The sequence below is a fragment of the Hemiscyllium ocellatum genome, chromosome 49 (genome assembly GCF_020745735.1).
Source record: "Hemiscyllium ocellatum isolate sHemOce1 chromosome 49, sHemOce1.pat.X.cur, whole genome shotgun sequence".
Taxonomy (NCBI): domain Eukaryota; kingdom Metazoa; phylum Chordata; class Chondrichthyes; order Orectolobiformes; family Hemiscylliidae; genus Hemiscyllium; species Hemiscyllium ocellatum.
Genome location: NC_083449.1, coordinates 3,102,550 through 3,113,403, shown reverse-complemented (window position 1 = coordinate 3,113,403; position 10,854 = coordinate 3,102,550). Strand labels below are relative to the sequence as shown.

General features: G+C 46.3%; 1 protein-coding gene across 1 annotated transcript in view; it reads left to right on the top strand.

The window, feature by feature from the left end:
• The window catches only part of LOC132837378 (histone H4), a 565,847-nt gene that overhangs the window by 535,864 nt on the left and 19,129 nt on the right, over positions 1-10,854 (top strand). The window lies entirely within an intron of this gene.

Genomic DNA, 10,854 nt, shown 5'->3' with positions numbered 1-10,854 from the left:
AACTGCCAACTGAACCTGCCTGTTAACCTGAAGAGAATCCTGAACTCGGACTCCCAAGTCCCTTCGTGCTTCAGATTTCCGAAACCTTTCCCCATTTAGGAAACAGTCTCTGTCACTATTCTTCTAATCCCATTGCATACCCTCCCACACTGTCATCCATCTGCCAACCGAACCTTAATAGGATCCTGAACTCGGACTCACCCCCGAGGACCTTGTTTGTGCTTCAGGCCTGGCAGCATCTGTCCAGAGACAGACAGAGAGAAAGCGGGGTCAACGTTTCGAGTCCGGGACAGCCGTCCTTCGGGAGAGTGGCCTTTGGTCTTGATGTGCCGCCGCACAACTTCTTGTTCACTCCCACCTCTCTGTCTGTGTGTGTATTTGTGATTATTATTGAGTTTGGCGAGTCCCGGGGCCGGCCCTGTTGTTTCTCTCTCCTGAAAGGGTTGTCCCTTTAAAGAGTCTTTCCCCTGAAGCAGCTGCTAACGGTCACTTGGGGCACGAGGCGGCCGTTAACCGCCATCTCGCGCGGGGCCTGAGGGGGCGGGGCCTGAAGCTAAAATGGCGCCGGGGCCACGCGGGAAGGAAAAGCGCCGAGGGAGAGCGGACTGTGTCAACATGTCCCGTTCCCGAGGGTCAGGATGGTGGTTATTGGGGGGTGGAGGGGAACAGGAGAGATTCCCCCTCCCAGTGAGGTATCTTGTACAGACCGCGAGGTCTCTCTCTACATCTACCTCTCTGTGTGTTTGACTGTCCGTGACTTGCTTTAACTCTTTGACAATGTTGATGAATCTCGATGACTCTGTGATCTTGTGTTTCCCTGTGTCTCTGTATGACCATGTATCTTTATGACCATGCCCCTCTGTATATCTATGTCTCTCTGTTTCTCTCTGCCTCTCTATGATTTTGCCGAGAGGTGCGAGGGAGGAGCGAAGGACTTCTGAGAAGATTTTAAGTGGGAAGTGCACCCAACTCCAGCTTCTCGAAAACCGAGTTATGGAGCTGGAGCTGATGAACTCCGGATCATCCGGGAGGCTGAGGGGGAAATTAAGAGGATGTACAGGGAGGTGGTCACTCCCCAAACACAGGATAAGGATAGCTGGGTTACTGTCAGTGGGAGGAAAGGGATCCGACGGTTAGAGCAGGGGTCCCCTGTGGTCGTTCCCCTCAGCAATAAGTATATGGTTTTGGATACTACTGGTGGGGATAGCTGACCAGGGGAAAACCATATTTGTCAGGTCTAACCATAAAGTTAACATTAAGGCACTTTACCTGAATGCTCGTAACATTCATAACAAAGCAGATGAACTAATGGCACAGATCATAGTGAATGATTATGATGTGGTAGGCATCACAAAGACGTGGTTACAGGGGGGTCAGGACTGGCAGTTAAACCTCCAAGGATTTTCAACTTATCGAAAAGACAGGGAGGTCGGCAGAGGGGGTGGGGTTGCCTTGTTAGTTAAGAACAAAATTAAATCTATGGCACTGAATGACATAGCGTCAGATGATGTGGAGTCAAACAGCGGATAACAAAGAGAGTAATAAGAAAGGAGAGGATCAAATATGAAGGTAGGCTAGCCAGTAATATTAGAAATGATAGTAAAAGTTTCTTTCAATATATAAGAAACAAACGACAGGCAAACGTAAACATTGGGCCACTTCAACCTGATGCTGGAAGCATAGTGATGGGAGATAAGGAAATAGCAGGAGACCTTAACAAGTACTTTGCATCAGTTTTCACAGTGGAAGACATGAGTAATATCCCAACAATTAAAGGGAGTCAGGGGGCTGAGTTGAATATGGTTGCCATTACAAAAGAGATAGTGCTAGAAAAGCTAAAAGGTCTTAAAATTGATCAATCTCCTGGCCCCGATGGGATACATCCTAGAGTTCTGGGAGAGGTGGCTGAGGAAATAGTGGAGGCATTGGTTGAGATCTTTCAAGCGTCACTGGAGTCAGGGAAGGTCCCGGATGATTGGAAGATCGCTGTTGTAACCCCCTTGTTCAAGAAAGGATCAAGACTAAAGATGGAAAATTATAGGCCAATTGGCCTAACCTTGGTTGTTGGTAAAATTCTAGAATCCATCATTAAGGATGAGGTTTCTAAATTCTTGGGAGAGCAGAGTCTGATTAGAACAAGTCAACATGAATTTAGTAAGGGGAGGTCATGCCTGACAAACCTGTTGGCATTCTTTGAAGAGGTGACAAGTAGGTTAGACCAGGGAAACCCAGTGGATGTGGTCTATCTAGACTTCCAAAAAGCCTTTGATAAGGTGCCACACGGGAGGCTGCTGAACAAGGTGAGGGCCCATGCTGTTCGAAGTGAGCTACTGGTATGGATTGGGGATAAAAGATTCTTTTTCGGAATGGCAGCCGGTGACAAGCCGTGTCCCGCAGGGTTCAGTGTTGGGGCCGCAGCTGTTCGCATTATATATTAATGATCTGGATGAAGGAACTGGGGGCATTCTAGCGATGTTTGCAGGTGATACGATGTTAGGTGGACAGGCAGGTAGTACTGAGGAAGTGGGAAGGCTACAGAAGGATCTAGACAGTTTGGGAGAGTGGCCCAGGAAATGGCTGATGGAATTCAACATGAGCAAATGCGAGGTCTTGCACTTTGGCAAAAAGAATACAAGCATAGACTATTTCTAAACGGTGAGAAAATTCGTAAAGCCAAAGTACAAAGGGATCTGGGAGTGCTAGTCGAGGATTCTGTAAAGGTAAACATGCAGGTTGAGTCCGTGACTAAGAAAGCGAATGCAATGTTGTCACTTATCTCAAGAAGGTTGGAATATAAAAGCACCGTTGTGCTACTGAGACTTTATAATGCTCTGGTTAGGCCCCATTTGGAGTACTGTGTCCAGTTTTGGTCCCCACACCTCAGGAAGGACATACTGCACTGGAACGTGTCCAGCGGAAATTCACACGGATGATTCCTGGAATGGTTGGTCTAACATATGAGGAACGGCTGAGGATCCTGGAATTGTATTCATTTGAGTTTAGAAGATTAAGGGGAGATTTAATAGAAACCTACAAGATAATACATGGCTTGGACAGGGTGGATGCTAGGAAATTTTTTCCATTAGGCGAAGAGACTAGGATCCGTGGACACAGCCTTAAAATTAGAGGGGGTCAATTCAGAACAGAAATGCAGAGACATTTCTTCAGCCAGAGAGTGGTGGGCCTGTGGAATTCATTGCCGGGATGCTAAATGTCTTCAAGGCGGAGATTGATAGATTCTTGATGTCACGAGGAATTAAGGGCTACGGGGAGAATGCGAGTAAGTGGAGTTGAAATGCCCATCAGCCATGATTGAATGGCGGAGTGGACTCGATGGGCCGAATGGCCTTACTTCCACTCCTATGTGTTATGGGCTTAGGGTCTGTGGCACTGTGGCTCAGAAGGGCAGGGGGGGAAAAAAGAAAAGTGCTAGTGGTATGGAACTCAAAAGTTAGACGGATTGACAGGAGATTTTGTGGTCAGGAACAGGACTCCCGGAAGGTATGTTGCCTTCCTGGTGCCCAGGGTCCGGGATGTGGCCGATTGGGTTTCTGAAGGAGGGTGAGCAGCCAGAAATTGTGGTACATATTGGCACCAATGATATAGCCAGGAAAGGGATTGAGAATCTGAAAAGTTAGATTGGAAGCTGAAGAGCAGGACGAGTAGAGTAGTGATCTCAGGTTTGCTACCGATGCCATGAGATAGAGAGATGAGGAACAGTCAGCGAATGCAGCTTAACACATGTCTGCGAGGCTGGTGCAGGAGGGAGGTCTTCAGATACCTAGACCATTGGGATACCTTCTGGGGAAGGTAGGACCTGTACATGAAGGACGGGTTACACCTGAACTGGAGGGGCACAAATGTCCTGGTTGGGAGATTTGCTTGTGTGATTCGGGAGGGTTTAAACTAGTTTGGCAGGCGGGTGGGAATCAGAGCCACATGTCTGAGAGGGGATCAGTTGCAGACGGGGCAGTGACAGGATGTATTGAATTTTTCTGGAAGGTTTCTCACATGTTGAAACAAAGGGATCAGGTAAAGTGTGTCTGCTTTCATGCAAGGAGGTCTGAAATCAGAGTGACGAACTTAGAGCATGGATCAGTACTTAGGGCTACGATATTGCAGTCGTAATGGAGACGTGGGTTCCACAGGGGCAGGAATGGTTGCTTGATGTTCCAGGCTTTAAAACGTTTAAAAAAAACAGGGACAGTGAATAAAGAGGAGGGGTGTAGCATTGCTCATCAGAGAGTGCATCACAGCTACAGAAGTGAAGGTTGTTGAGGAAGGTTTGTCTACTGAGTCAGTGTAGGTGGAAGTTAGGAACAGGAGGGTAACAGCCAATACATTGGGAGTTTTCTACAGACAACCTAATCACAGTAGAGAGATTGAAGATCTCATAGGTGGGCTAATTCTGGAAAAATGCAGAGGTAGCAGGGTTGTTGTTATGATGATTTCAATTTTCCCAATATCGACTGGAACCTACTAAGTGCAGATGGTATGGATGGAGCCATTTTTGTCAGGTTTATTCAGGAGGGTTTCCTTACTCAGTATGTAGACAGCATGACAAGGGGAGAGGCCATTTTGGATTTGGTGCTCGGCAATGAGCCAGGGCAGGTGTCACCTCTCGGTGGGAGAGCACTTTGGTGAAAGTGATCACAACTGCCTCACATTTGGCAAAGCCTTGGATTGGAAAAGGAGCAGTTACCGAGGGAAGATATTTAATTGGGGAAAAGGAAATTATGACACTATCAGACAGGAGTTGTGAAGTACAGACTGGGAGCAATTGTTCCACAGAAAGGGCACAGCAGACATGTGGAGACTATTTAAGGAGCGGTTGTTGTGAGTATGCACAAATTAGTTCCTCTGTGACAGGTAAGAAGGGGTAAGATTAAGGAACCTTGGATGACGAGAACAGAGAAACTTCTCGTTAAAAGGAAGAAGGCAGCTTATGACAGGTGGAGGAAGCACGGATCTAGTACAGCTTGAGAGGATTACAGGCTTGCTAGAAAGGAGCTCAGAAAGGACTGAGGAGAGCCAGGAGGGGTACAAAAAGGCTTGGCAAGATGGATTATGGACAACCCAAAAGCATTTTACTCATACTTGAGGAATAAGAGAATGATCAGGGAGAAGGTAGGTCTGATCAGGGATAGCGGAGGGAACTTGTGTGTGGAATCTGAGCAGATAGGGGAAGCTCGAAATCAGTGTTTTGCCTTGGTTTTCACTAAGGAAAGGGAACTTGTTGTAAATGAAAACTTCGAGGAGATGGGGTACAGTCTTGACCAGATTAAGATTGATGAAGTTGATGTGCTGGGAAATTTGGAAAACATTAAGATTGTTAAGTCCCCAAGGCCAGACCAGATTTATCGTAGACTGCTCCGGGAAGCGAGAAAGAAGGTTGCTAAGCTGCTGGCGAGGGTATTTGCCTCCTCCCTCTCCACAGGAGTGGTACCGGAGGATTGGAAGGAGGCGAATGTTGTTCCTCTTTTCAAGAAGGGTAATAGGGAAATCACTGGCAATTACAGACCTGTCAGTCTTACGTCTGTGGTCAGCAAAGTTTTGGAAACAATTCTGAGGGACAGTGTTTATGAGTATTTGACAAAGCTTAGTGTGATTTAAGGCAGTCAGCATGGCTTTGTGAGGGGCAGGTGATGCCTCACCAATCTTATTGAGTTCTTTGAGGAGGTATCAAGACAGGTCGATGACAATCGAGCAGTGGATGTGGTGTATATGGACTTCAGCAAGGCATTTGATAAGGTTCCCTGTGGTAGGCTCATTCATAAAGTCAGGAAGTACGGGATGCAGGGAGATTTGGCTATCTGGATTTAGAATTGGCGAGCTGACAGAAGGCAGAGAGTGGTTGTAGATAGAAAGTATTCTGCCTGGAGGTCAGTGTTGAGTGGAGTCCCACAGGGCTGTGTTCTTGGGCCTCTGCTCTTTGTAATTTTTATAAATGACTTGGATGAGGAGGTTGAGGGGTGAGTTAGTAAATTTGCAGATGACACAAAGGTTGGAGGTATCGTTGATAGTATAGAGGGCTATTGCAGGAAGCAGTGCGACATAGTGCGAAATGGCAGATGGAGTTCATCCTGGATAAATGCGAAGTGATGCATTTTGGAGGTCGAATTCGAATGCTGAATATAGGATTAAAGACAGGATTCTTGGCAGTGTGGAGGAACAGAGGGATCTGGGTGTGCGAGTACATTGATCTCTCAAAGTTGCCACCCAAGTGGATAGGGTTGTTGAGAAAGCATATGGTGTTTTGGCTTTCATTAACAGGGGGATCGAGTTTAAGAGCCACGAGGTTTTGCTGCAGCTCTACAAGTCCTTGGTGAGACCATATTTGGAATATTATGTCCACTTCGGGTCACCCTACTATAGGAAAGATACAGAGGCTTTGGAGAAGGCGCAAAGAAGATTTGCCAGGATGCTGACTGGAGGGCTTGTCTTGTGAAGAAAGATTGAATAAGCTTGGACTTTTCTGTCTGGAGAGGAGGAGGAAGAGAGGAGACCTGATCGAGGTGCACAAAATAATGAGTAGAATAGATAGAGTCAATAGGCAGAGACATATATCCAGGGCAGGATTGTCTGGTACGAGAAGTCATCGTTTGAAGATATAGGGGGAAGGTATAAAGGAGGCGTCAGAGATAGGTTCTTTATGCAGAGAGTTTTGAATGCATGGAATGCATTGCCAGCTGTGGTAGTGGAAGCAGAATCATGAGGAACATTTAAGCGACTGCTAGACATGCACATGGATAGCAGTGAGTTGAGGGGTGCGTAGGTTAAGTTACTATATTTTACATTAGAATTAAACCTTGGCACAACATCGTGGGCCAACGGGCCAGTTCTGTGCTGTACTTTTCTATGGTCTATGACCCTCTGATTCTCTCTGACTGTTTGGTGGGAGTACTGTTTGTTGCTGAGAACAACAATTCCTGTCTTAGAAAAGTGCTGAACAGTTTGGTTTAATCACAGGCATTCCTGTGTCAGTCCTAGAGCTGAGTGCCCTCCTGGAAACACGGTAGTGGAGGGAGACAGCACCCTTTTAAACTGCTTGGCTTGATCCCAATTCAGTATATTTTATACAAGGATGGTGAGGAGATTTACTGGGAATACTCCAACCACAGCAGAACCGTACACACAATCATCAACATCAGCAAACACCAAGAGGACAATTATCACTGTGTTGTTTCTAACCAGCATGCAGAGTCTCTCCTGGACAGCAAATTCGTCGCTGTTTCAGTGATCAGTAAGTTTACAAATCCACATTATCTGAGCAATGAGCACTGGGGGAGTATGCAGAGGCAGATTTATCAGGATGTTGCTTTGGGGGCTAGAGAGATTCAGTGATGGAGAGTGATTGGACAGACTGTGGTTGTTTTCCTGAGAGCAGAGGAGATTGAGTGTGGTGACATGATTGAGATGTATAAAATAATGGGGGGTATAGATAGGATAGACAGGAAGAAACTTTTCTCCCCTTGATGGAGTGATCAATGACTGGGGGAGGGGCATAGATTGAAGGTAAGAGGCAGGAGTTTCGAGGGGGATGTGAGGGAAAACATTTTCACCCAGAGGGTAGTGGAGAATCTGGAACTCACTGCTTGACAGGGTGAGAGGCTGAAATCCTCATCACATTGAAGGAGGATTTAGATGTGCACGTGTGATGCCAGGCTAGAGTCAGATTAAGTAGTCCTTGACATTTCACTTGTATTTTCCTGCAGAAATAAGGGCTTGAGTAAGGTGAATAGCCAAGGTCTTTTCCGCAGGGTGGGGGAGTCCAAAACTAGACGGCATTGATTTAAGGTGAAAGGGGAAAGATTTAAAAGCGACCAGAGGGGTAACATTTTCACTCAGATGAGTTGTATATTTGGAATGAACTGCCAGAGGAAGTGGTGGGAGTGGGTACAATACCAACATCGAAAAGAGATTTGGAAAGTTACATGGATCGGAAAGGTTTGGACAGATGTGGGCTATATACAAACAAATGGGGCTAATTTCGTTTGTGAGACCTGGTCAGCATGGACGCGTTGGGCCGATGGGTCTATTTCCGTACTGTATGACCCTATGACTGGGAAAATTATATTCGAAAATAAAGTTGGTTGCTTTTAATTGGCATGGATTCAGTCGGCTGAAGTTCCTGTTTCTGTCCTATAGACCTCTGACCTACAATGACTTGTTAAGCATTCCACCAGAGAAAGGTAGACAATACAAGCTGGGGGAGGCTGATGCTAACACCAAAGATGTTCATAGTAAGGTGGGGTTGGAGACACTGATGGTAACCCCCAGGATGTTGACAGTAGGGTAGGGGTGGAGACAGTAACCCCCAAGATATTGATAATGGGGATGGGGACAGTGACGGTAACCCCCAGGATGTTGATGGTAGGGATGGGGACAGTGACAGTAACCCCCAGGATGTTGATAGTAGGGATGGGGACAGTGACAGTAACCCCCAGGATGTTGATGGTAGGGATGGGGACAGTGACAGTAACCCCCAGGATGTTGATGGTGGGGATGGGGACAGTGACAGTAACCCCCAGGATGTTGATAGTAGGGATGGGGACAGTAATGGTAACTGTTGAAGAAAACTCTCGAGACTCAGATCTTGAGAACTGATTAGTTTATCAAAGGATACATCATGGGGAATTCAACATCCTAACTGTGGCTCGATGCTATTCAGATAGCACTGAATACGACAGGATTATATAGAGAAAGCAGACAGAGGCTGATTGTTGATTACACAGTTTGGTACGAAATTAGAGGTTAGTCATTAGGGTCAAAACTAAGCACCATTATGCATTCCACAAGTATTTACTCAGATTACTAACAGGAAGCAGAGATGTCCCTAATTCGCTGAACGACCGTGAAGTGGCGATAACACATAAAGGAAGTGGGACTAATTGACTTGTCCACTTGACTCGTTCTACAGCCTGCCCTAATCATTCATCAAAGTGGTAAAAACACGAACTTGACACCTTAGGTAACGTGAATGGTAGGCCTTATCTTCCTAAGAGTAAGGAATGCACAGCCAGCAAAGTTCTGGGGACACAAAATGGTTTCTCAGCCAGATTAGGAAAATGGCTTCCAGGCAAACCATGTCAACTTTCCCAACAGTAACCCTCAGGATGTTGTTCATGGGAAGAGGGTGGGGGCAGTGACGGTAACCTTCAAGATGTTGATAGTGGAGTGGAGGTGGGGACAGTGATGCTAACACCATTGAACATCAAGAGGCCATGGTTGGCTGATGTACCATTTGTCCATCCATAGTTAACAGAAATCTTTCAAAGTGTAGATTTTACAACATAGGGAGACTTTGTGATGATGTGAAATCTCGCTTGTTTTATTTCTCCTTTCCATCTGTTATTATCCAGTCATCGAAGGTAACATTGTGATAAGAGAGACAATTTCAGCGTCCGATCTTTCTTTCATTTCCTCTTTGTCTTGTTTTGTTTCAGTTCCTATTGCTGGGATTTTCCTCACCCCCAGAGCCATTAAAATGGAGGTTATGTTTGGGAGTTGTCTCGTTTCAGATTGTGTACTGAGCCGAGGTGCTGGACCCTACTTTCAATGGTACTTTCAACAGAAAGCCTTAAACAATGCCAGCGGGAATTACAACTCTAGCTCAGACAGGACAGAAGGCCATTGAATCTTTCCAGTCCCAGTACAAAGGCTGGTACCAGTGTCTCGTGATCAACAGGGGTCCCAGTGGAATAATATCTAATGTGACCAGTAATTCCATCTGCCTCACGGTGCCAGGTAATCCATTCTTCGTCCATGATCCATGCTTGTTCTTCATTGGAGTGCAGCTGAAGACCTGACATGAACACTCTAAAAATTGCCTCAGACACTCAGTAGGTCTGGTAGCATCTGTGGAGAGAGAGAGAGAGAGAGTTAATGTTGCAGGTTATAAACACAGACAGTGCTGGAAAACGCAAAGAGAGAGAGAGAGTGTGTAACATCCTTGCTCAGATAAGGGAGACCTTCACAGAGAGATGTTTCAAGTCCTGGAGCAGGGATGGCTTGCTACAATTGGACAGGGTGAGACCACACCCTGGAGACCTGTGTACAGTTTGGCGTTTCCTTATGTGAGGAAGGACATTGTGCCTATGTAGGGAATACAGCAAAGGTTTCCCAGAGCAATTCCTGGGGTAGCAGAATTGACGGGTGGAGAGAGACTGGATCGGTTAGGACGATATTCACTGGAGTTGAGAAGAACTAAGGGGAAATCTCATAGAAATCTATTAAATTTGAACAAGGACAAGACAGAGTAAACACAGGGAGGGTGTTCCCGGTGCCAGGCGGAGAGTCCAGAACCAGGGGGTCACTTTCCTAAGGAGACGTGACAAGACTGAGATGGGGAGAAATGTCTTTACCCAGAGAGTGGGGAGCCTGTGGAATTCTCTGTCACAGAAAGCAGTCAGGGCAAGAACACTGAATGTTATTCAGGAAGGAGTTGGATAGAGTTCTTAGGGGCGAAAGAGAGAGTGCAGAGAGACACAGGACGAAGTTGGGTGATCAGCCATGATCTCATTGAATGGGCAGAGCAGGCTGGAAGGGCCGAATGGCGGCCTCCCGATGATATTTTCCATGTTTCTCTGTGAATAGCCCGGTTGCCACTGACAGGTGGATGACACAGGGAAGTTTTGCCTCGAGATGTCTTGGCAGTGAAAATGAGGGACAGTAATTTCCAGTCAACAATTTAGAGAGAGTGGATGCAGAGTGATCTTTTGAATTTAGCATCAAATATTCTGGCTTGGATTGGTGGGATGTTGTTATTGAGACAGGCTGAACAGAAACAGTGATGTCATTGCAATGGTGAGGGTTTGGAATGACATTCACAAACACAAGGGTTTCCCTCTAGTC